The 27,136-nt window shown below is 40.2% G+C and overlaps 1 long non-coding RNA gene across 4 annotated transcripts in view; it reads right to left on the reverse strand.

Moving 5' to 3' along the window:
• The window catches only part of LOC103887054, a 55,341-nt gene that overhangs the window by 13,982 nt on the left and 14,223 nt on the right, over positions 1–27,136 (reverse strand). For 2 of the 4 annotated variants that reach the window (XR_004185909.1, XR_004185910.1), the window contains exons 2-4: positions 26,284–26,424; positions 23,394–23,471; positions 3,470–3,671 (exon numbers count right to left, since the gene is read on the reverse strand). This is a non-coding gene — a long non-coding RNA (uncharacterized LOC103887054). The remainder of the gene's footprint in view (positions 1–3,469; positions 3,672–23,393; positions 23,472–26,283; positions 26,425–27,136) is intronic. The other 2 variants (XR_004185912.1, XR_004185911.1) reach the window with 2 other exon arrangements.

Genomic DNA, 27,136 nt, shown 5'->3' on the forward strand with positions numbered 1-27,136 from the left:
CTAAACAGATAGGAAAACGGGTGAGGTGGGTTGCAGCCCCATGAGCATTCCTACACCTTAACAGCATGCAAATGATTTAACACAAATCCATCCTGCATTTTGGAGTAAATCATTTCCATCTCCGGCATAACCACTATCAAGCTAAAAATGTGTTTGGCCAATTGGGGCATATATTGAAGGCACTGATATTTTCAAACTAAGGTTCTTAAGTAAAATGTGTAAGATTGACAAAAGACTGTTTTCATTCAAAATGAAAATGAAAGTCATTCTTTTTCTTTTTTTTACTTTTGTCCTTCTGTAAATATAGGAGATTTCATGTTTGTAATGTCTAATAGAACTTTCTGCAATGATTGCAATGTTCTTTGTCTAAGGTTTTCATTACAGAAGCCACTGGCCATGTGTGACTAACAAAAATGAAGTTACTATGACTAAAGAAATAAATTTAAATTTTAAGTAATTTAAATGTAAATAGCTATTTATGGATACTGTCAACTACCTTAAGTAGCAGGGCTCTAGATATTTAAGACAGCATTTTACATTTCTTTGAAATTTGGGGTTAATAAATATTAACCAAATAACCTTATTTCTGGCAAAATAAGATCAACATCAATTTAAGAAAATAGAAGGACAAACATCATCACTTTAGCTATAGTTTTTAGTGCAAAGTTTAGATCTTTCTTAAGTATAAACTATTTATTGGACAATGATAAATATTTTGTGCTGGTCAATGGACTATTTCGATTAACTGGAAGTTATTATATAGCATAAATTTCCAGTTTCTAAGTGCTGCACCCATTTAAATATAGTTCTCACAAAAATACTCTTTAAAAGTAAAACTAGCAAGAATCAAAATGTTATGGATTTATTTATCTGTTTCAAAATCAAGAAAATAAACAAGCTTCTTGTTATTTGATTCAAAAATAACACCCCATCAAAACGATGCTAATAAAGTTTTGAGAGGTAACAATGTGCTGGCGGCCCTCGCTCACTCTCAGCACCTCCTCGGCCTCCGCGTCCACTCTGGTGATGCTTGAGGAGCCCTTCAGCCCTCCACTGCAATGTGGGAGCCCCTCTCTGGGCTGGCTGGGGCCAGAGCCAGCTCCCTCTGCTTACAGGGAGGTGTGGAGGGAGAGGCGTGGGTGGGAACTGGGGCTGCACGCAGAGCTTGCAGGCCAGCACGAGTTCAGGTGGGTGCCGGCTCAGTGGGCCGCACTCTGACGATAAGCCGGCGCTGCCCACCCTTGGCAGTGAGGGGCTTAGCACCTGGGCCAGCAGCTTCGGAGGTTGTGCCAGGTCCCCCAGCACTGCCAGCACACCCGCACAGCGCTCAAATTCTCGCGGGGCCTCAGCTGCCTCCCCATGGGGCAGGGCTCAAGACCTGCAGCCCTCCATGCCTGAGCTCCACCGCACCACCCCCCCACCCTTGGTGGGCTCCCACGCTGCCGCCGGAGCCTCCCCAACCGGCACCACCTTCTGCTCCCTGGTGCCCCATCCCATCCACCATCTAAGGACAGAGGAGTGCAGGTGCCTGGTGCAGGACCGGCCAGCAGCTCTGCCTGTGGCCCTGGCATGGAATCCTCTAGGGGAAACCAGCTGGGCTCTTGAGTCCAGTGGGGACTTGGAGAACTTTTATGTCTAGCTAGAGGATTGTAAATGCACCAATCAGCACTCTGTGTCTAGCTCAAGGTTTGTAAAGGTACCAATCAGTGCTCTGTGTCTAGCTAATCTAGTGGGGACTTGGAGAACTTTTATGTCTAGCTAGAGGATCCTAAATGCACCAATCAGCACCCTGTGTCTAACTAAAGGTTTGTAAATGCACCAATCAGTGCTCTGTGTCTAGTTAATCTAGTGGGGACTGGAGAACTTTTATGTCTAGCTAGAGGATTGTGAATACACCAATCAGCACTCTGTGTCTAGCTCAGGGATTGTAAACACACCAATCAGCACCCTGTCAAAACAGACAAATGAGCTCTCTGTAAAACGGGCCAATCAGCTCTCTGTAAAATGGACCAGTCAGCAGGATGTGGGTGGGGCCAGATAAGGGATTAAAGGCAGGCTTCCTGGAGCCAGCAGTGACGAGCCGCTGGGGTCACCTTCCAGGCTGTGGGAGCTTTGTTCTTTTGCTTTTTGCAATAAATCTTGCTGCTGCTCCTTCCTTTGGTCCACATTGTCTTTATGAGCTGTAACACTCACTGTGAAAGTCTGCAGCTTCACTCCTGAGGACAGTGAGACCATGAACCCGACAGGAGGAATGAACAACTGCAGACGTGCCGCCTTAAGAGCTGTGACACTCACTGCGAAGGTTTGTAGCTTCACTCCTGAAGCCAGCGAGACCACAAACCCACCAGAAGGAAGAAATTCTGGACGCATCTGAATATCTGAGGGAACAAACTCTGGACACACCATCTTTAAGAACTGTAACACTTATCCCAAGGGTCTGCGGCTTCGTTCTTGAAGTCAGTGAGACCAAGAACCCACTAATTCCAGACACAGTTTCTTTATTCTCCTCAAAATAACACCCCAAACAACAAGAAGAAAAAGAATAGACTCCAACTCCACCATCGATGAAAATGAGGCCCTTGGTAATATTTATCTTTGGAATATAAAGATGGAAAGGGGTGTGGGGCAGGGAGATGACAAGAGACCAAACAGAGAGGATGCAAGTCAATCCAATATGCCTAAGAGAAGCTGACAAGAGCGAGAAGGGGCTGGGCCAAAGAGAAGTTTGCTTATTTACCCCTAAAACATTCTAGAAGGTCTCGAGAATTAGAGGGCACAGATATTACTGAAATCAGGAGGAAAGCTTGAGATGGTGAAACAGGGAATATCTAACAGTGTTATAATTTAAAATATGGGTACATAACATTTTCCAAATGCAAATAGACCTCTTTCATTCTAAAAATTGGTTGGTAAATATGTTTCTATAGAAACCTTGAGAACACCCAGACGTTTTCATCATTGTAATATGGTGTATCAGTTTTCTATTGGGGCATAACAAACCACCCCAAAATTTAGTGACTTAAAACAAAACCTTAAATGTATTTTTTATTTATTTACTTACCATGGACTTGCAAATTGGGTAGGGCTCCGTGAAATCTATGTTTTTGGTCCATTCAGTATTAACTGGGAAGCCCTGGGGGCTGGAGGAAGCATTTTCCTCTATGAATTACATGGGTTTCTGTGCAGCATTGTGGCTGTGTCTGGAATGAGCATCCCAAGAAGCGTGGCACTTTTATAACCTACTCTCAGAAATTGCACAGAGCAAATTTCTTTATACTTCATTGGTCAAGTCAATCATAAAGTCCTGTCCAAGCTCAAGGGGAGGGGCCATAGGCTTATCTTGGAGATTTGATGATAGAGTGGTGAAGTTCTAAAACACTACGTGAAACAAGAGAGGTGGCTATCTCTGGGAAATACAATATTCCACAGCCCTCTGTTTATCCACAATTTACAGCTTTCTCACACTCACCTCTTTCTTCAAGAATCCCCCAAAGCCTCATTTTGCTAGGGCTTTGGGTTCAGGCAAGAGGTCCAGGATGTCAGGAGTTAAATCAGATCCAGATGTGGATGAAGCTCTCAGGTGCAGCCTTGGGTACAGTTTCTTAAGCATCATTATTCTCAATCCAAAGACCTGCAAATTAAAGAGCCACTGTGTTGGCCCTTTCCACACCCTGTATAAATGATGGTGAGGCAGACATAGGTTAATATATATAGACACCCCCATTTGAACTGTGAAAACATGAGGTGGATTGCAGATACGGGTTCATTGCAGTTCTGACATGCAGCCCCTTACGTGTTATCAGTTCCTTGATTAGAGCCCAGTCCTACTCCTTGGGAGTTCATACCTCTTGGCTATACCCTCTGGGATCTTGGCTGTTTATTCGAGTCATATATTGTTTTCTATAAAAAGTTGCCTGTATTTGCAGCTGAGTAGTTTCTTCTGCTTGTTTTCTGCATGTAAAAATTTTACTGCCAAAGACTTTTTTTCATTTTGTATTGTCTCAGTGGTTTTCAGACCAAGGTGATATAATTCTTTTAGAAATGTTGTGGGATGCTTATGTATCAATTTATGAACCTATTCCATTAGACTAAAGTCAGAGCCATAAATCCATAAACACTGTTTAGTTAGCTCTTTCTCTACCCAGTGCTTTTGCTCTTGTGGGTAAACACCATTCAGATGCTTAGAAGCCCTCCTATTTTATAGAGAAGATTTGTAAAGCACACCCTTCAGGTCCCTAAGGAATCTGCTTTCTCTCTTAAAGGGTCTATGAGGTATGCTCTTAGATGTTTGTGAGGTCTTATCAAAGAATTGTACAGTCCTATCCTGGATTTGATCTTGGACCTGAAGGTCCTTTTTAAATTAGAACTTGATATACTCTGGTTTATCTTCAGATCATATAAATTTTTTGCCTTTTAATTTAGAACTTGCTGTCTGGAGAGGCCAAGAATGAGAAACAGTTTTATTATTAAACTCATCGAGTCCTGGATCCTTTCTATTTAACAGTGTATTCTTCAGCTCATTTCTCTCTCTTTTGCATTTTATCACAGGCAGCGAGATGAAGCCAGGTGACACTATATTTTGTCTGGAAATCATTACATGATTGAGTTCATTTCCTGTTTTCCAAGTTTCCCCAGGCTATAGAGTTGCCAAAGTTTGTGTAACTACGTAACAGAGCTCTCCTTTTTTCTAACTTCTTTTAAGCCCTCATTGTCAGTCTCCTTGAGGCCAGTTAGGCTCATGCTAACTCTCTACTCAAGGCCCTGAAGCCTTCACTAACAATCTGTTGAAGGCCCTTGGAGCTCCTGCCTCTTATCTGATCTTGAAGTTAATGCCATATGTTTTAGGTTTTGTTACAGCAACACCCCACTTCCAGGTACCAAAATCTTTGTTAGTCATCTATTGCTACAATGACAAACCACTGCAAAGTGACTTAAAACAATACTAATTATTTATTCTGCTCATGAATCTGCAGTTTGGACAGGGGGCATCTCTGCTCTACATGGTTTCTGCTGGAAGGACTCAACTAGAGAATCCAATTATAAGATGACTCCCTTGCATGACTGGTGAGTTAGGGCTGGCTGTCAGCTGGCAGTTAAAACAGGGCAAGGGTCCAAGGACTGAAGTTCATTTCCATGCATGCATCTCCACAGGCTGAATGGGCTTACTTACAGCATAGTATCTGACCGGGTTCTAAGAGCAGGAGTGTCAAGGAGCAAAGTAGAACATTTTCATAGAAAATCATAAACTGTCACTTAAGTTATACTTTGTTAGTCAAGGCCTGCACAGGTTGAAAGAAGGGACATAGACTCTGTCTCTTGGTCGAGGAAGACAAGATTCTAAAATAACATATGTGGTGGGAGCCATGGTTGTCACTATTTTGGCTAACTAGGTTACACACTGACTTTCAGAAATGAAGATTTGGTAACAGAGATATGAAGAAAGCACATGAAATATATGAATAATTTTTACTAAGACATTTTCTTTTTAGAGCCTCTATAAAGGGAGAATGTAGGCAGGGCACGGTGGCTCACGCCTGTAATCCCAACACTTTGGGAAGCCAAGGTGGGCAGATCACTTGAGGTCAGGAGTTCGAGATCAGCCTGGCCAACATGTTGAAACCCCATCTCTAATAAAAATACAAAAATTAGCTGGGCATGGTGGTGCATGCCTGCAGCCCCAACTACTCAGGAGGGTGAGGCAGGAGAATCACTTGAACCCAGGAGGTGGAAGTTGCAGTGAACTGAGATTGCACCACTGCACTCCACCCTGGGTGACAAAGCAAGACTGTGTCTCAAAAATAAATAGATACATAAGAACAATAAATCATGCTACTGTAAAGACACATGCACACGTATGTTTACTGCGGCACTATTCACAATACCAAAGACTTGGAACCAACCCAAATGTTCATCGATGATAGACTGGATTAAGAAAGTATGGCACATATATACCATGGAATACAATGCAGCCACAAAAAAGGATGAGTTCATGTCCTTTGCAGGGACACGGATGAAGTCGGAAACCATCATTCTCAGCAGACTATCACAAGGACAGAAAACCAAACATCGCATGTCCTCACTCATAGGTGGGAACTGAACAATGAGAACACGTGGACACAGGGCGGGGAACATCACACACCCGGGCCTGTTGGGGGGGTGGGAGGGATAGCATTAGGATAAATACCTAACTTAAATGATGAGTTGATAGGTTCAGCAAACCAACATGGCACATGTATACCTATGTATCAAATCTGCACATTGTGCACATGTACTCTAGAACTTAAAGTGTAATTTTAAAAAAAGTAAATAAATAAATAAGAACAAAGGGAGGATGCAGTACCAAGCTGACTCATATATTTATCGATACACTCTCAGATACGGCCTTTGATTGATTTTAAAACATCCTTTAATGAAAGGCTCTTCTATAAAAAGGTAATAAGAACTAAGGTCTTGGCACTGCACTCTTAGCAGAGTGCTGGTGCAAAGTTAGTGTTGAAAAATGCTGGACCCTTTTGACATGCACACATACATGCACATACACACACTTTTGTTGCTGTGCCAACCTACCATTTTTTAATTATGCAGTCTATTAAACAATTTATCAAGCTCATCCTATGTACCAATAAAATATAGTACAAAAATGAGTGAGATTTCCATTTTTTATTTCATCAATGGATAGAGAACACAACAGGTAAATAGATAATCCCCATATATTTTAAAAGGAACTTTAATTATACTGGCCATTTAATCAAAATTACAAATTGGAATATATAGTCTAAAATAAGACTTTTTCCTAATTTTTAAATTTGTACAAAAACTTACAAAACAGCTAAATGTACGCAGCTGAATTTATTGAGTAGAACAAAATTACATGAAATTATCACTCTCCCAGTAAATATGGTTGCCATATTTAGCAAATAAAAATACAGAATACTCAGTTAAATTTGAATTTCAGATAAAATATGAATAATTTTTAGTATAAGTATCTCCCATGACATTTTTGGGACATACTTTTACTAAATTTATTCATGGCTTGTCTGAAATTTAAATTCAGCAGAATGTCCTGCATTTTATTTGGCAGCCCTACCAGTAAATTCAAGTTGTGTGGTCATGATTAAACAGAAATAGTAACAATGTACTGTGGGAGCTACAAAGTAAAAAACCAAAGGTAGAGAGTTTTGCTCATTTGGTCCACTATAAAACGGGCTGCATGTAGAATAGTTAGGTTAATGCAGTCAAAGAAGAGTTGTCTAAATAATAAAAAATATATATATTCTTAAGGCTGAATTAATTATAAAGCAACAAGTATGCACAAAATCCTTCTTTTTTTTGAGACGGAGTCTCGCTCTGTCGCCCAGGCTGGAGTGCAGTGGAGGGATCTCGGCTCACTGCAAGCTCCGCCTCCTGGGTTCCCGCCATTCTCCTGCCTCAGCCTCCCGAGTAACTGGGACTATAGGCGCCCGCCACCTCGCCCGGCTAGTTAATTTTTGTATTTTTTTAGTAGAGACGGGGTTTCACCGCTTTAGCCAGGATGATCTCGATCTCCTGACCTCGTGATCCGCCCGTCTCGGCCTCCCAAAGTGCTGGGATTACAGGCTTGAGCCACCGCGCCCGGCCACAAAATCCTTCTTTACAGCTTTTTCCAATCCATGATTATCTTCCACAATCTACTTTCTTCTGTAGCTTCAAACAGACCATTCGGATTATCAGACTCAATTTCTCCACATGAGAAATAAATGGTCATTGTTACGTTATGTCTTTTCCTAACTCATGAAGTGGGGTCAATACATGAAGTGACAAAACTTAAACAATAAAGAATTGGCAGTTTAAAAATGTGACTGAATGGACTTGAAATCAAACATGGTCAGATTCTCTTTCTTGTAATCAGAAATACTCCAGACTCAGGAAACTATCTTATGTCTCTGCATCAATTGAAGCAGCGAAAAATTTCAGCAAATAGTCATTTTCCAGATTTGCAACATGACAGAAACATCAGGTGGCTGGCTAAACAATGCAAGGCACAGAAAATGAATGAAAACCTTCCTTTATGCTTGCTCTTCACAGAAATATGAAGTGTGGCTGCCTTATCACAATTTCTTTAAGGCTTCCCACCTGGGAAAACTCGAAGTCTTACCATGGTCATTGACAATCTGACGACCATTGGAGATGCAGTAAGCCATCCCCATACATGGAAAAAGAAAGCAGAGTCTTCCTTTGGAGGTACTAATAGCAGTCATTCAGCTTTGGGATTTTTTAGCTCCTTTTGAATTAACAGTAACCTTTAATTTCTGAAACAAGCAATTCGAGAATGTGGTGGTCCTAAGTGACTGTATCTATGGAGAGGCCTTTACATGGAGTAAAATAAAAATAAAAAACAAATGGTTACTCTCTTGTTCAGACTTTCAATCCTTGATCATGTGAAGCTCAACAGCAACTTTGCCCCAATGCAAAAGCAGATCTCTCCAATTGCCAGGACCCATGTAACTGAAAAGGAGTGGTGGGCTGCAAATAGTTCAATAGTTACTGCAAAATAGGTACATATAAATTAGAGAGAGAAAGAGAGACAAAGATGATAAATTGTTGTCTTCTTTATTCTCAGATTTCAGTATTTTTCTCCTCAATTTTAGATAACAAATGGGGAGAAAAACAGAAAGAGTCAAGATTAGTGTTTTTTCTGCTTTAGAAGTGCTGGAGAGTCACTGGCTCTGAAAACACTAGATTGAAAAAGTTGAAAGGTGGGAGGAAAGGAACAAGAAACAGAGTGTGTAGAGATTTGGGGCAGTTTGGCAAGGATAAAATGAGAAACTAGGGATAGTTGCCAGAATATTTAGAATGAGCTTTCCGTGGACATAGGGGAAGAGAATCTGTAAGATGTTGTGTTTGGTGTCATGAAACATACTCCTCATTTGCCATTTTCGAAGAGAGGTTTATACTATTTACCAAAATAAATGAATAAAATTTCAAAGAGGGCAGGGAAAAAGTAGCACAGATAGTAAAGTCAAATAAGGAGTGACACAATATTAAAGTTATGGGAAATCAAGTCTCCTAACAAAATCACTTATAAATGTAAGATAAATTGGGTCAGTCACAGTAAAATCTAGGTAGAAAAGATTTTGTAAGGAATATACATACATTTAAATGTATTGATTTACCCATATTCCTTTGAACAAGCTAAAGTACTTGTTCATTTTCTCTCCTTCTTTTGGAGTAATTTTCTTAAGACACAAGTATTATCAGCCAACTTTCCAGTTAAATATCTTCTGGATGCTCCTCATGGTTTATAAAATAAAATCCAAATTTAGCATTTGTATTCCAAGTCTCTCATAAACTGGTCCCAATTTCTCTTTTCAGGCTTTTTCCCTATTGCATCCACTCAAGCTCATATTGGTAGACTTCTTTTCTGAATCTTTATCTGTGTTCATCATATTCTTCCTGCAATGTCCTTCCCCAAAGGAATGTGTTTAAATCTGGGCTCCACTACTTCCCAGCTAGAAGACATCACTTAATGTCTCAAGACATATTTTTGTAGGATAGAGCTAATAATAATCTTTATACCATAGATATTCCACAAATATTAAATAATACTTATAAAGAAATTTACACAATGTCTATCATATAGTAGTCTTTCAATAGCTGCTAGCAATATTATTTTCTCTTCTCTATTAAGATCATATGCCTATTTCATTCAGATTCATGAAATCTTCCTGTAATTGAAATTATGCTTTTGATCCTCCATGCCTCCATAGCACTGTGCATATTGCTTTTTATGCACTTTCCAAATTCAAATTTGATTTGTTATGAGTTGGAGCACATTTGCTTTTCCCAAGAAAATTGTAAACTTATTTGCTGTTGAGGCTGCATTATGTTCATCATAATGCCTCCACAACAGAACATTGTTCAATAAATATATATATTGAGATTGGCACTGTGCTAGCCACTAGAGAAAAAGAGTCAATTAGACCTCATCCCTGCCCTCAAGAAGCTTCTCATCTAATGAAGAAATTCACCCTTGTAGATCATCCTTAGTAAATGTTTGCTGAATTAAATTGAATGCTCTTTTGAAGTGCTTAATTTTTAAACAAGTGATGTAATACTAAAGCAGGAGTCTGCCTTTGTTTTTCCAAGAAGCAGAGCCTGCAATGGAGATTTGTATGCAAATAATGTAAAATGGAAGTGTTCTTGGGAGAACCTTCAAGGTAATGAAAAACATCTGGAGAGGCATGAGATTAAAGATAGGCAGAGGCCAGGCGCAGTGGTTCACGCCTGTAATCCCAGCACTTTGGGAGTCCGAGGCGGGTGGATCACGAGGTCAAGAGATCGAGACCATCAACATGGTGAAACTCTGTCTCTACTAAAAATACAAAAATTAGCCAGGCACAGTGGCGGGCACCTGTAATCCCAGCTACTAGGGAGGCTGAGGCAGGAGAATCGCTTGAACCCAGGGGGGCAGAGGTTCAGTGAGCCAATATCGTGCCACTGCACTCTAGCCTGGGTGACAGAGTGAAATTCCATCTCAAAAAAAAAAAAAAAAAGATAGGCAGAGATGGTTACAGGAGAAGTCTAGCCTCATTCTGATCCCATGGGGCGCTCTGGAGCAGGAATTCTACTACAAAAGTTACTGCACCCCCTGCAACCTCCCTTCTTCCCACCATCTGACAAAATTGACTGTGGCAGAGTTGAGAGGGGCATTCTCAACTTTCCTGACATTTCCATGCTAGACAGCTCCTGTCAACCAAGTGCATTCTTCAGAGAAGGATGCTGGAAGAAGCTGTGAGCAGTTAGCAGCAGAAGCTGAAGCTTAAAGAAGCTAGGAAATAGTGCCTAAGTCCAGAGAAGTGGATCTGGATGGGGGTACTGTTATGCACTGAATTGTGTCCCCTACCAGGTTCATATGTTGAAATTCTAATCTCCAATTCCTCAAAATGTGACTGTATTTGGAGATATGGTCTTCAAAGCAATAATCAACGTAAAATAAGGTCATTAAGGTGGGCCTTAATTCACTATAATTGATGTCCTTATAGGAAGGGAAATTAGGACATAGACGCACACCTAGGGACAGCCATGTGAAGATAGAGGGAGAACGTGGCTATCTACAAGATGATATGGTTTGGCTGTGTCCCCACCCAAATCTTGTCTTGAATCGTAGCTCCCATAATTCCCTTGTGGTGTGGGAGGGACACAGTGGGAGATAATTGAATCATGGGGGCAGTTTCTCCCATACTGTTCTCATGGTAGTAAGTCTCATGAGATCTGATGGTTTTGTTTTTGTTTTGCGATGGAGTCTTGCTCTATTGCCCAGGCTGGAGTGCAATGGCACAATCTCGACTCACTGCAATGTCTGCTTCCTGGGTTCAAGCAATTCTCCTGCCTCAGCCTCCCGAGTAGCTGGGATTACAGGCATGTGCCACCACGCCAGCTAATTGTTGTATTTTTAGCAGAGAATGGGTTTTTGCCATGTTGGTCAGGCTGGTCTTGAACTCCCGACCTCAGGTGATCCGCCCACCTCGGCCTCCCAAAGTGCTGGGATTACAGACATGAGCCACCATGTGCTGCCAACCCGATGGTTTTAGAAGGGGTTTCCTCTTTCACTTGGTTTTCATTCTCTCTTGCCTGCTACTATGTAAGATGTAGGCACATTCTTTCCTCACCTTCTGCCATGATTGTGAGGCCGCCTCAGCCACGTGGAACTGAGTCCATTAAACCTCTTTTTCTTTAAAAATTACCCAGTCTCAGGTGTGTCTTCATCAGCAGCGTGAAAATGGACTAATACACAAACCAAGGAGAAAGGCCTCAGAAGAAACCAACCCTGTCGACACATTGATTTTGGATTTCTAGCCTGCAGAATGATGAGAAACCAAATTTCTGTTGCTTCCACCACCTAGTCTGTGGCATTTGTTATGGCAATCCTAGCAAATAAATACAGGTACCAACAGCATCTGCTGCAGCCCCCAAAGAAAAAGCAAATCTAAAAAGTCATCAATAGAAGAAAGAGAAACAGAGGGAAAGATAAGGCGCTGTGGGTATGATGCACCACATCATTGTTAAGAAAAAGGCTGCTTTTATCAATGATCTGGCCTGACCTTTTGGAAGAGACATGTGTTGTGTCTCCCCTGCTCCCCACTATTTTCCCCAGTGGGAAGAGAATTGTTTCTAGGAAACAACAAGTGCTTTCAGAGTGCAAGTAGTTGAAAGTCATTTGAGTTCCAGACGGTTTGGAGGCAAAAGGTAACTTATGTGCTAATGGAGGAAGGGGAAAGCTGTTGAATCAGTGATAATTGGCTCAGGGAAGAAGAAACCCAGAAAAAACTCTGCATATTTTAAATATGTTCCCATCTACTAGATCCCCTACTAACTGAAAGGCTGGAATGAAGGCAAAAACTTTCAGAAGAATGAAAAACTGTCCTAGTTGGAGGCCTCAACTACCAAGGATTTAGGTATTTTCCCTCCTCATCTTCCAATTTTAGTATTAAGGAAGGTAAAATGCAACTCTCACCAGCAAGTGGCTTTTGGGGTTTTTTTTGCTTTGCTTGTTTTTATGTTTTTAATATCCATAGGGTTTTGGGTTTATTGAGTAGAACTCCTATTGTAATTCACCAAAGCCATTCCAGATTCTCAGCATTCAGAGCAGCCAAGAATCTTGTGGTTTCCTCTCGTTTGTCCCATCATGCACTTCTGCAGCCCAACACGATAAAAGGCACAAAAGCATAAAGGAAAAGCCTTGCACAGTCAAAAAAAAAAAAAAAAATTAATTACATAAGGACAGGATGAGAGATACATGGCTTGAATGTGCTTCCTAGGGGGAAAAAAAAGGCCTAGGGCTTTAGACCACAAGTTCAGCAGAACCCATGAGTATAATGCTACTGTTGTAAAAGCTAATGCAAACTTAGGCTGCAATGACAGAAATAACATTTCTAATGCAAGAGAAGTTATAGTTTCAAGGTTTCTGCCCTCCTCAGGCCACATCTGGCTTATTGTAGTCTCGGGATGAGAATATCCAAATGAGAAAGGCCAGGATAGTGAGACGTATGGAGACTAAGTCAAAGGACGGCTAGCTGAAAGAACTAGAGATTTTTTTCCTGGGCTAGGGTAACGGGTCTGGAGTAGAGATATTAGGAAGAGGCAGGGGAGTTTTCTTCAAATAATTAAAGGAATTGTATTGGGAAAAATTGAGGTTTGTTTGATTTTAGCTAATATATTATGAAACCTTGTAATTTAGAAGAATTTTTTAAAATGGGGAAATGTTATAGAGAGGTTGACCAAGGCTTATTTTCAGAAAGAGCTGGTTTAACAATGACAAATGCCTAACAATTGTCAGGGCTAACTTAGAAGCACAGAGTTGCCTATTCCCAGAGGTGTTCAGAGAGAAGCTGAATGACAGAATGACAAAATCACAGCATGGCAAGGAAGTTTCCTAGACATTTTCTCCAGTGAGCAAGAGGTTGGACTCAGAATCTATATGGAATCTTCCAGTAATAACATTCTATGATTTTAATTAAGAGTGAGATAGAGATTTAATAGCTGAGTGTGTTGGGGATGAAGTAGGGGAAGGTGTCATCTCGTGTCTTGCAATTTGGATTTAATGTAAATCACATATTAAAAACAGTCCAAGAGCAATGCAGAGATAATTACTCTTTGATCTACCAATTATTGTTTAATATTTGTTGATTTTTATCTTCACAGATTTTTTGAAACCTTTATATATGTATACTTATTGATTTTGTTCAACCAAATTTAACCTAAAGTTGGCGCCTTACATATTTTAAATCTGCCCTAAAGGTTTCCTTATAAATGGTAAACTGAAATCTCACTGGATTTGTAAACAGATTAACCCGCTCTTGTGCCAATCACCAAGTTTCAGCCAATGAAAGGCAGCCAACTGTTCAAACCATGTTTAAATCAAGCAAATGCTGAGCTCCAACCAATTTGACTGTTTCTGTACCTCACTTCCATTTTCTGTATGCCACTTTTTCTGTCCATAAATCTACAACATGACTGCGCTGGAGTTTCTCTGAGCCAACTCTCGCTTGGGAGGCTGCCCCATTCAAGAATTGTGTTTGCTCAATAAAACTTTGTTAAATTTAATTTGTCTAAGTTTTTCTTTTAACAACTTGGAACAAACATGATATTATTGTAACATTTGAATTTTACAATTAATCTTTATGCCCCCAGTTTTATTACCTAATATTTTTTTTCTGTTAGATGAATGTTTAAATTGCATCTGAAATCACAGTATATCCAAGATATGGCATTGTTTGTATAAACAACTGACTTCCTTACCATGGCTGACTTAATCAGTACAGTCAGAACAACCAGTTTGGGCAACCAGTCTAAACTGAATTTCTTAAATAATCAAATCAGCAAATATTTATCTATCTCTTACTATGTACAAGAAACTGTAGAAAGACAAAGCTACTGACAATATGGTTGGAGAAATACTACAACGTAAGAACATGCAAAAAATAAATTCAAACAAAAAAAGTATCAATACTACCATAGGGCAAAGTAAATCTGACATAGGGCAGTAGAAAACTAATTAACAAATTGAATAGTATTAATATATGTAGGAATTTGGATTGGATATAACCACTTTTATGATAGGTGGATAGCTAGATTAAATTTTTGAGAAGGAAGTAGGGCTTGTGATGGGCTTTGAAAAATAGATGACAATTCACTGGGCAGGAGGAATGGCACTCTAGGCACAATTATGTGAAAAAAAAAAAAACAAAAGAACGTTGATGAAAAACTTTAAGGCATACTTCAGTAAATTTAATAGAATCATTTGGTCAAAGACAAAGGTCTGCGGGAGGCATTATAAAGTGTTAGCTAAAAATATAAACCTTTGTGGCAAAAGGAAAACAAAAAAGAACACGGCTCACTTTGGGAGGCCAAGGCAGGCGGATCACGAGGTCAGGAGATCAAGACCATCCTGGCTAACACAGAGAAACCCTGTCTCTAATAAAAACACAAAAAATTAGCCAGGCGTGGTGGTGGGCACCTGTAGTCCCAGCTACTTGGGAGGCTGAGGCAGGAGAATGGTGTGAACCCGGGAGGCAGAGCTTGCAGTGAGCCGAGATCGTGCCACTGCACTCCAGCCTGGGCAACAGAGCAAGACTCCATCTCAAACAAAAAACAAACAAAAAAATGAACACAGCTTTTAGTTAAGCCCTCGGTATAAATTCTATCTCTATGACTGTTAGCCTTGTGTGAGCTATTCAAATGCACCTGAATTTCAGTTTTCTGGCATGAGAAATGGACATAATATCTACTATCTGGTTGTAGCAAGGATTAAATTAGAAAATATAGCTAAAGTATTTATCCTAGTACCTAACAGAATAAAAAGACTCAAAAGTCTTTTCTGTAAATATTAGTGCTAAGACTAATATTATATAAGAAAATAGAGTATGCAAGTAAGTCTATAGAGCAATCTGGCTGAAGGGTTTAAAGTTAAAACTGTTACTAAAGGGCCCCAAGAAAGGGAGAGGCAATAGGAAAGGGGTATTCTTAGGGAGATGCATTACATAGCTTTGCATGCATTTGATTGGTAGAATAAACTGGAGACAAACATAAATTAAGATAGAAAAAGTGGACAGGAGGATAATGACAAAGTACATATTGGATGTCATAGGCACCTAGATTGCACTGGATGTGTGGTGGTATACAGAGACTCTCTAGACACGGAAAAAGATCAAGGCCTCTAAATCAAAGTTGATCACTGTATTACTCAGGATTCTCTTAGAGGGACAGAACAAAGAACTATATATATATATAATATATAATATATAAATATAAAACAGGACAGAACTATACATATATATAATGGGAGCTTATTAAGTATTAACTCATACAATCAGAAGGTCCCACAATAGGCTGTCTGCAAGCTGGGAGCAAGGAGAGCCAGTCTGAGCCCCAAAATTGAAGAACCTGGAGTCTACTGTTCAAGGACAAGAAGCACCCAGTACTGGAGAAAGATGTTGGCTGGAATGCTAGGGCCGTCTCTCCTTTTCACATTTTTCTGCCTGCTTTATATTTGCTGGCAGCTGATTAGATTGTGCCCACCAGATTAAAGGTGGGTCTGCCTTCCCCAGCCCACTGACTCAAATGTTAATCTCTTTTGGAAACACCCTCACAGACCCACCCAGGATCAATACTTTGCATCCTTCATGAAGTTGACACTCAGTATTAACCATCACACACACACTCCTTGTCAACTTGAACCCATATACATCTCCTGAGATTAAACATAATCTTCAAATAAAGACAATAATAAGGTCATAATTACACCTAACAGAATACAACTATCCTTCATACAACTGGAAATGCACTAATCCCCAACCCAAATACTATTACACGAAGTTAACAATACTTAAATGCTGATATGAAGGCAATAACGCTTATGTCACATGATAAAGGAAAAAGGAAATAAAATGAAGATATTTTCTTAGTACGAGCGTATACATGCACAAATATTTTTTTAAAAGAAGGAGGAAATACTCATGGCAACTACAGTCCTCATTTCTGCAGCTGGTCAGGTGGTCATAGCTGGTATTGATGACTACCTTCTTCTACTACCCATTCTGTATCCCCTTTGCCTTCAGCAAGCACTTCAGCAGGTAGTGGATTTTTCCTAGAGGAGTGACCCAAACGTTCATTCCTGAAGGGTCTGCATCATTTGTAGTTCTGCCTGGATTGGGCTGTTGTGGTTTCCTATGGACCTTAATCATAGGGCATGTTAATACTAAGAGATGCCCTATTAGATCTCCATGCATTCTCTTCCTTACTTCTGTTGTAGAGTAGTAGACTGATTTCATCTGATAGTCTGGGTCAATTACCCCAGTCAATCAACACTGTAACTCCTTTCTTAGCTTAAAGGTAGGAGGAACCCAAAGTGTCGCGGTGGCAATCTTAACTTCCACTGTAATGGAATCGTTATGTCTCCTGGTACAGCGTTTGTTCAAGGGCCCATTGGGAAATGACAGGGATGACTGGGGAAAGGGGCTGAGTGATGTCCACAGATTGGGTTATCCTATCCACTTGATTATTTGATTATTATTATTGGTTTTTTGTTTTTTGTTTTGTTTTGTTTTGTTTTCTTTTGAGACGGAGTCTTGCTCTGTTGCCAGGGCTGGAGTGCAGTGGCCTGATCTCAGCTCACTACAAACTCTGCCTCCTGGGTTTACGCCATTCTCCTGCCTCAGCCTCCCGAGTAGCTGGGACTACAGGTGCCCGCCACCTCGACCAACTAGGTTTTTTTTTTTTTTTTTTTTTTTGTATTTTTTAGTAGAGACGGGGTTTCACCGTGTTAGCCAGGATGGTCTCGATCTCCTGAACTCATGATCCACCCGTCTCAGCCTCCCAAAGTGCTGGGATAACAGGCTTGAGCCACCGCGCCCAGCCCACTTGATTATTAAACTCCTCCTCTGCTGAGGTCACCTGTTGGTGAGCACTTACGTGGAATACAAATATCTTCACATTTTTTGACCACTCAGAGAGGTTCATCCACATACCTCTTCCCCAAATTTCTTTGTCACCAATTTTCCAGTCATGCTTCTTCCAAGTCCCTGACCATCTGGCCAAACCATTGGCTACAGCCCATGAAACAGTGCACTGCTCAAAGTTCTGTCCACTGGCAAGATTTCCCTTCACTGCTGTCCTTCAGGGATGTCCTAGAAAGGGGCTGTAATGCTGCAGCTGTCCACTTTCGGGTGGCGCCTGCATATCCTGCAGAACCATCTTTGAACCAGGCCCTAGTCTTCTCTTCCTCTGTCAACTGAACATAGGGAAATTCCCATGAGGCCATCGGTGCAGGCTGGGGGAGAGAAGGAGTGGAGACCTTGGGACTTTGAGCCACTTCCTCAGGTAACTTACTTGTGCCTTCAGCCCAATCATGTATACACCACTTCCATTTGATGATGGAATGCTGTTGTGCATGACCCACTTTATGGGTAGATGGGTCAGAAAGCACCCAGTTTATGATAGGCAGTTCAGGTCACATGGTGACTTGATGACCCATAGTCAAATGTCCAATTTCCACCAAAGCCCAGTAACAGGTCAACAGTTGTCTCTCAAGAAAAGAGTAGTTATTTGCAGAAGATGGCAGGGCCCTGCTCCAAAATCCTAGAGGCCTCTGCTATGATTTACTTATAGGTACCTGCCAAAGGCTCCAAACAGCATCCCTATCTGCCATTGACACCTCAAGCACCATTGGATCTGCTGGGTCGTATGGCCCAAGTGGCAGAGCAGCTTGCACAGCAGCCTGGACCTGTTGCATAGCCTTCTCCTATTCTGAACCCCACTTAAAACTGTCAGCCTTTCAGGTCACTCAATAAATGGGCAAGAGTAACATACCTAAGTGAGGAATGTGCTGCCTCCAAAATCCAAATAGACCCAATAGGCGTTGTGCCTCTTTCTTGGTTGTAGAGGGGCCAAATGCACAACTTATCCTTTACCTTAGAAGGAATATCTCAACAGACCCCACACCACTGGACCACTAGAAATTTTACTGAGGTAGAGGTTCCCCAAATTTTAGTTGGATTGATTTCCCATCCTCTGGCATGCAAATGTCCCTCCAATAAGTCCAGTATGTTTGCTACTTCTTGCTCACTGGATCCAATCAGCATAATGTCATCAATGTAATGAACCAGTGTGATATCTTTTGGAAGCCAAAAGCAATCAAGGTCTCCCTGAATAAGATTATGACACAAAGCTAGAGAGTTGATATACCCCTGAGGTAGGACAGTAAAGGTATATTGCTGGCCTGGCCAGCTTAATACAAATTTCTTCTGGTGGGCTTTATGGACAGGAATGGAGAAAAAGGCAGGTGCCAAGTCAATGACTGCATACTAGGTATCAGGAGATGTGTTACTTTGCTCAAGCAATGAAACCACATCTGGTACAGCAGTTGCAACTGGAGTCATCACTCGGTTTAGCTTACGATAATCCACTGGCTCTCCAAGATCCATTTGTCTTCTGCACAGGTCAAATGGGAGAGTTGAATGGGGATGTGTTGGGAATCACCAACCCTGCATCTTTCAAGTCATTGATGATGGCACTAATCTCTGCAGTCCCTCCAAGGATGTAATATTGTTTTTGATTTACTATTTTTCTAGGTAGAGGCAGCTCTAATGGCTTCCATTTGGCCTTTCCCCCCATAATATTCCTCACCCTGTCAGTCAGGGAGCCAATGTCAGGGTTCTGCCAGCTGCTAAGTATGTGTATGCCAATTATACATTCTGGCACTGGGGAAACGACCACAGGATGAGCCTGGGGACCCACTGGACCCACTGTAAGTCAGACCTGAGCTAAAACTCCATTAATTAACTGACCTCCATAAGCCCCTACTTTAACTGGGGGACCACAATGACGTTTTGGGTCCCCTGGAATCAACATCAGCTAAGAGCCAGTGTCCAGTAGTTCCCAAAATGTCTGATCATTTCCCTTTCCCCAGTGCACAGTTGCCCTGATAAAAGGCTGGAGATATCCTTGGGGATGGATGGGAGAGATTCACTGCATAAATTATTGATAATGTAGTAGGGTCCTTCCTTTAGGGGACCCAGCCTCCCCTTCATTCAAGGGATTCTGACTCCAGTCTGGAAATTGATTGAGGGGCCATATTCTGTTTTTATAATTCAAATTAGTCTTTGTCCATTTGACCTAGAAGTTTCCTGTTTGTATAATTTAAGTAGGAATGCAGCAGACTTCCTATCAATTTCACTTCTATGAACACCATGATTAATTAGCCAATGCCAGAGCTCTACACAGGTCAGACTATTCTGATTGCCATTTTGCCTCTGCTGTCCATTACAGTAGCTACACCCACCTTGCCTGTGAAAGTTGAGTGCTGCCACTTAGTCCTGCCACCTCAAGATCCAGTTATTCCCATTGTATTTAAATTTTGTAGTTGAGTGACTGTGGTTCCCACTGTTAGATCTGATATACAGAAAAGAGCAACTACGGGACTCTTCAAAGATGCAGGTGCTGCCCTTACAAATATATTTCACAAGGCATTGGTCAAGGACCTCCCAGCTGTGATGAGTAGGTATAAAGTGACTAATCCACTCTACCATCCCAATCTCCCTAAGCCTTTGAATCCCTTCTTCTACATTAAACCAAAGGAGATCAGGCATTTCCAGCTCACTCACAGTGGGCCATCTTTTAATCCACATTTCAGCTAACCAAGCAAATAAACTATTAGAACATTTATTAACTCTCCAAACTGCAATATTAAATGCCGAGTCCCTACATAGTGGGCCCAAATAAATAAATTCAGCCTGACCCAACTCTATGTTCCTTCAACAATTATCCCCTACCCATAATATCCATTCCCATACCTTTTCTCTAGATTGCTGTTTATATAAATTGGAGAACTCAAACAGTTACTTTTGAGTGTAGTGCACCTCCTCATGGGTCACACTCTCAACCTCACCTCTAGCAGCCCACAGGGACTTTAGCCTAGTTATAGATCTAGAAGCAAACAGAGATGTTGGGGGTGGCTTCTGAGGAGAATCAACATTATCTTGCCTGACAACTGTTTCAGGGGAGGCCATCACTGTTGCCTTGGGCAGTGCAGGGTGTATCTCTTCAGGCAAAGGTGGAAAGGCTAATGGCAGCATGGGTCAGGGAGGGGATGTTTCCACTCCTGGGATGGGGAAGCTGTTCCTTCTGGCAAAAAAAGGTTCATCAGAGTTTACAAACTCAGTGTTCCCAGCTTCATCAGGGTCTTCCCATATGTCTCCATTCCAAGTTTCCGGGTCTCATTCTTTTCTAATCAATGCTTTCATTTTAACAGTAGACATCTGGTGAGGCTGCACATGCACCTTTCATTGCAGGTCAACCACTTGCATGACAAGAGCTTGTGTCTGATTTTCTACAATTTCAGCTCTTTCCCTACAGGAGATAAGACTCTCATTCAGGGCAATCTTAGCAGATTTGAGGCTCAGTATCTGCTTCTGAAGCTGAGAGACAGAATCCCTGAGTTCATCATTTTCTTTCATCACTTAGTCCACTGAACTTAGGAGCAACCAATCAGCTTCATTATGTTCCTTGGTTCTCCACATATGGTCAAAGGTATTATCTATAGAGTCACTAAACTCCTTGCCTCTCACAAGTGGTGAATCAGGAGTGTCAAATGCGTTTATTTTGCATAACTCTCTAAACAGTTCATGCCAAGCATAATCAGTGTTCTCCATACTATTAGAAGTAGAGTCCTTAGCATTTCTGCATCTAATCTTATTAAGTACCCAACTCTGGAAACCCCAAAACCAATGGAAGAACTCCATTCTTAATGTTCTGTTCCTCTAGAATCACTCCTGGTATGAAAATCTTTATTAGTCAGGGTTCTCTTAGAGGGACAGAACTAATAGGATATATATATATATAAATATATATTTTATATATTTATATATACATAATATATAGATATATTTACATATACATAATATATAATATATACATAATATATAATATACAGATATATTTATATATACATAATATATAATATGTTATATACATAATATATTATATATTTATATATACAATATATAATATACATATTTATATATACATAATATATAATATACATATTTATAGATACATAATATATAATATACAGATATATTTATATATACATAATATATAATATACAAATATATAATTATATACTATATTATATAGATATATGTTATATAGATATAACAACATTATACCTATATATATAGGGGAGCTTATAAAGTATTAACTTACATGACCACAAGGTCCCACAATAGGCTGTCTGCAAACTGAGGAGCAAGGAGAGCTACTCCAAGCCCCAGAACTGATAAGTTGGAGTCCAATGTTTGAGGACAGGGAGCATCCAGCACTGGAGAAAGATGTAGACTGGGAGGCTAGGCCCATCTCTCCTTTTCACATTTTTCTGCCTACTTTATATTTGCTGGCAGCTGATTAGATTGTGCCCAGCAGACTAAGGGTGGATCTACCTTCCCTAACCCACTCATATGTTAATCTCTTTTGGTAACACCCTCACAGACACACTCAGGATCAATACTTTGTGTCCTTCAATCCAATGAAGTTGACACTCAGTATTAACCATCACAATCACCCAGTTTATAGCTTGGAAATTCAGAATGCTGGCCCTAGCAGTAGAAACAGTGAAGTTAGGCTGAGAGCAAGACTGGAAAGAAAAATGAAGATTTTTGTTTTAAATCTCTGAAGTCTGAGGTGACATCAAAATGCACATGTAGAAATGACGTTTATGAATCCATAGTTTTTTTTGTCCAAACTTGCCTTTGAGTTCAGTGAAATGGAGAACTAATATGCTATAGATTAAAAATGAAACTATCTTAGTGACAGCTGTACAGATGTGTTTCTTTGCAAGGTTACTGATGGTGAGATGTGAAAAATTACGTGAAAAGGCTCACTCGATCTATTTGCTGAATGAAAGGAACTCACAAATGTTTCTGTGGGATAGACAATACAGATCACATCGAAAATGGAGCCCTTTGGATTGTTTAGTTTAAAGCAAAAGAGGTGATGGAAAGTTTTCTCTGTGCTGGAAGATTTTTTAAATGGAAAGGGTTTTCAAAGAAAAGCTACAGTGTATATGCTTCTAATTATAATATTATGAACAAATGTTTTATAAATAAAAACAGAAGTTTTTGAAAATGTCCCAAATACTGAAGATGTATGGAGTGCATGGCAAATGTGGAATTTTTTAAAAATAGAGAATAATTTAACAGGAACATCAATGTCTAAGAATAAATTATTTAGTTCAAATAGTTACTTTGAGAATTCACTTATAGCATAAAATAAGAAATATTAAGTGTTTATTTATGAATATTATTATATTGTGGCCTATTATTGAAGTTAAGAAATACATTTCTGTCTCTAATAGATCAAAGTCAACATCTACAAATCAAATACATATATATATATACACACACACACACACACACACATACAGACACACACACACACATATATCTCACCTTTCTTGAAAGTATGCTACATTGGAGACATTATATTCTAATATTTTAAAATTGCATGCTTGCTTTGATTGAAAACATATGAAGGCATTGCAAAAAGAAAAACATTCTTAAATAGTACTTCACAGCCTCTCCTTTGAGCAAGCAGATGAACTGTGAAGTTTTGTTTAAAGATTTCATTAATGGTGTATTAAAATGTATGAAAGATTATTACCTGTATGAGCAAAATGGAAAAGTTACAGCTATTTCAACAATTATTACTTATTAATACTTGAAGTTTGGTCTTTGTCAGCAGATGAGATATGATGAATACATTCAAAGTAAAATAGTGGAAAGGCAATAATTTATTACTTGAATGGTAAAACATTGCTCCCAGATTTCAATGAGCCTGTAACAGGCCCTCTGAATAATTCTTACCCTCCTGCTTTTTCTTCTTGGTCAGCACTTCTATAAATGCAAGGGTCCTGTGACATCGTTGAAGATCCCAGTATCACCCTGATAATTCATAAAGTTTCCAAGGATGGCAGAAAATAAAATGGCAATCAGTAAACAAAATAAAGCAAAACATATTTTGCAAAATGAAACAACCCCTTCTTCGCTTATATAGTTTTTAGAAGAAAAGGAAAGAGATGACTTTTCAAACACATTTTCCAACATAGTAATATAGTTTGGAAGAACATTTTTAAATTAAAACCAATCAAAATAAACAAAATAAATTCAAAAGCAGGAGTGGGTAATCTTACAAACCAATGGCTTTGAGTCATTAACATCTTCCAAATGATATAGTACAATGTGACTTCAGCAGCTTTCAGGACAGAAACTATGAAACCATCGTGGGTTAGACAAACTATTCAAATCTGGTGAATTAATTTTTAAAGTTTCAGTGCAAATTCTAGGGTGTGAATTTCCTCTTCTCCCAGCTAAGTCTAATTGAGAGTGAAAAATCGTAGCAAAATCAGTGTTTATTCAGGATTTTATGTATCAGGTGTAAGAGGGACTTCTCTAAGAGATTGCAACCTCACATACATAAGCGCTCACACACCAAGAAAGCTAGGTGAGAGGTAGGATGAAAAAAAGAGAAGTTTCTCAGGCCACCTAACCCATTCTTCCTAGATCGGCTAACAGCTTTTCTGTCAGACTAGCTTGGGGTGCTGCCTTGGGAAAGTCAGTTCATCTTGCTGGGTAACGAAGAAAATGAAGAAGGCTAGAAAATCTCACTGAATCTACAAAATCTACTTCATTCTTTGAAACAGTAAAACGGGCTTCCCATGTCATGTCTAACATCACTGGATAGGTACACTGGTTTTTCGAAGTCCTGGTGCTGGTGTGGGGTCATTTCAGATTTTAAACTCTACAAATCTCATGACAATTACCAGGTTTAGTGAAATTCAGAGTCTACCTATTCAGAAGATTCATCACTACCAATGTCAGTGCTAATGTAGGATGAGAGGCTTATGAATACACAGAGCACTCTGGAAGCTTACTTACCATCTGAACAACTGGGTGGCAAAATGGCAAATGACTTACTTTTATAGTAGTAAGCAAAACATTTGTCCCACGTATGAAGTCAGTTAGAAGCGTTACCAGGAAGGAATTGGGACCCTCAGCAATTAATCTGTCCTTGTGATACTCTTACAATTTCTACCTTATAATAATTTTTGTACCTGTCTTATCTCCCTAGAAGATAACGTGCTATAACAGAAATCTAGGATTACAGGAGAACAGATAACAGCTGATTTTCCATTTTGCTCACTGGTGGCTTCACGGCCCTCCCTTTGCTGGGAGGCTGACTTGGATGATTTCTCTGGTCAGTGTTTCTAAAATGAGCAGAGTTCTCTCCTTACTGTTATTACACTTTCTTAGTAGGCTCCGAAAGGGTATTATTCTTTCAGTATTTCTACTGAAAATGTTGTACTATACATTGCTGCACTACTGTACTCTTACTACAACTCATGACTGACGTTGTTCAGTTTCTTACAACCTACTGTCTCACAAAAGCTGGAGATAGTTTCCCAGACTGAGCAGACCATATCTGAGTAATCCCATATAGCATCACATCCAAAAGTTTTTGCTTTCCCCCACTGAGGAAAATGAAACTCACTGAGACAATATGAAACACATCCACCTATGCCAGTAATGGCAGGTGTTGCTTATTGACTATGGCACTTCTTCCATTAGGGTCTTCATGGAACCTCTGAATCCCCCTTAATATAAATCTAGAAAGAAACAGCCAATTGATTGTTCATTAATGGCATGAACTATATGTCCTTTCATTGGCATATATTTTTAAAAATATTTTACTCCAGAATGGGTTCCTTGCTATCTAAGGTTGCAAGCAAGCTCCAAGACTTAAGGCACCCTGTGTATTCATTGTTCAAGAGTCTTGGTTCTGGGAAATAATGGTAAGTCAGACAGTGTTTCTTCCAGGAGGTCCTTGGGTTTGCCCGAATAGAGAACTTTTGGCAGCCTGCCCTGGCATGGCAGGGCTCCTCACATGTGTTAGTTAGGACATCCCCTGGGACTTCACCTAAGTGAGAACTCCTAAATATTAACATTCCTGCCAAACACAGGTTGAAACAGTCACTGACTGACCCTTGGCTAAAGACTAGATACTTCTTGTTGGCTCATAAGAAGTGAGAATTTTTCTACTAGGATCCTGCTTCATTCCTCGGCCATTTTTGAAATGAATTTCAGATGCTGTTTATAGTTCAGAATCAAAGCTTAAAATTAGAGTTGACCTTTCTGATCACCCAATGTGAAAGCTATATTTGATCAATGAATTTCTAGGTTCACATGTCCATTTTTAATATTTTGGTCAGAGATAGGAACATGCCAAAGCACCACGTGGCTCCCATAAACACACCCTATGGACTTACTGTGTTTCATGATTCCAACGGGAAGGAGAAAGAAAGGGAAAGAAAAGAGAAGGAGAGAGAAGGGGTGGGAGGAAAGGGTATGAGGGGGAGGGGTAACTAAGAAGGGAGGGTATGGAAAAATGGAAAGACAATAATGAGAGCGATGCTACCAAATGTCTCTCCTTTATTCCTACAGTTTTTGAAGATTTCTCCCCAAACCATTAGCCCGTGGATGCAGTCATTCAATTTTATTGTGATTTTATCATTTCTCTCTCACTAGTTGTGAATATTGCACAATTAGCACATTTCTGAAAACCCCGATGGCCATGTCCTCAAGCTTCCTCCCCAGTTCCTGGAATTTACACTGTAGGACCTCAGCCCTATTTCTGTCTGTGGTTTTGATTCCAGCTCAGATTCTGACTACAGTGGCGTCCCCTCTCCTTGGCGAATACCTTTTTTCTCCTTGTGGTGATGTTTCCAGTCCATCTTGAGGAGTCATAAAGTGCTATTAAAACAGTCATCCCTCTTAGCCTGTCCTCGGTAGTCATCACACAGTATTGCTATTGTCCAGGGGTTGGAGTCTGAGGCTGAGGCTGAATCGGAAAGTTGGTTTTAGTATCCCAGCAAGGCCAGGGAAAATAAATTCCCGAGCGAGAATATGGCTCGGCGTCAAGCAGCTGGAGAACCGGCCCATGAACAGGATCCAGGGGCAGATTATTTGGGTGAGTGTGCATGGCTACGAGACATCAGTTTCGTTTGACTAATATGTTCTTTTCCATCCAATTGAATGGATTACCACAGTGTCAAATAAATAATATGTTGCCACATTTGGCCCAACAAGAAAAATCCTGGGTATCAATAAGCAAGTGTAAGACCACATGAAAGCCTGACTGTGTTTGAGGAAAACAGGCAATAAGCCCTCAGGTATCTTGAAACTTAGACATTTTTCTTGTCAGAATGTTCTAGGAGCCAAATTTGTAGGGTCCCTGCTGCTGTGACAACACTCTGGTCTCTGAAGCTCATCCAACATGGCCCCCGTCCCAATTAAACCTTAGGTATTCGTGAAGGCAGCCACCAAGGTGGGACAATGGCTCATTACCCAATTCAAAATGCATTCAGTCAACATTTATTAGATGCCTACTGGTTGCCAGGCACAGAGGTGGCATCTGGGGCTGCAGGAGAGGATAACGGGGGTGAGAAAGAATAAAAAGTGAACATGGCACAAACTCTTGGCTCACATTCTAGTGGGGACACAGACACATATCCAGATAATTCTCATATCATGCAATAAAGTGCTATGAAAGA

This window comes from Papio anubis, chromosome 8 (genome assembly GCF_008728515.1).
Source record: "Papio anubis isolate 15944 chromosome 8, Panubis1.0, whole genome shotgun sequence".
Classification (NCBI taxonomy): domain Eukaryota; kingdom Metazoa; phylum Chordata; class Mammalia; order Primates; family Cercopithecidae; genus Papio; species Papio anubis.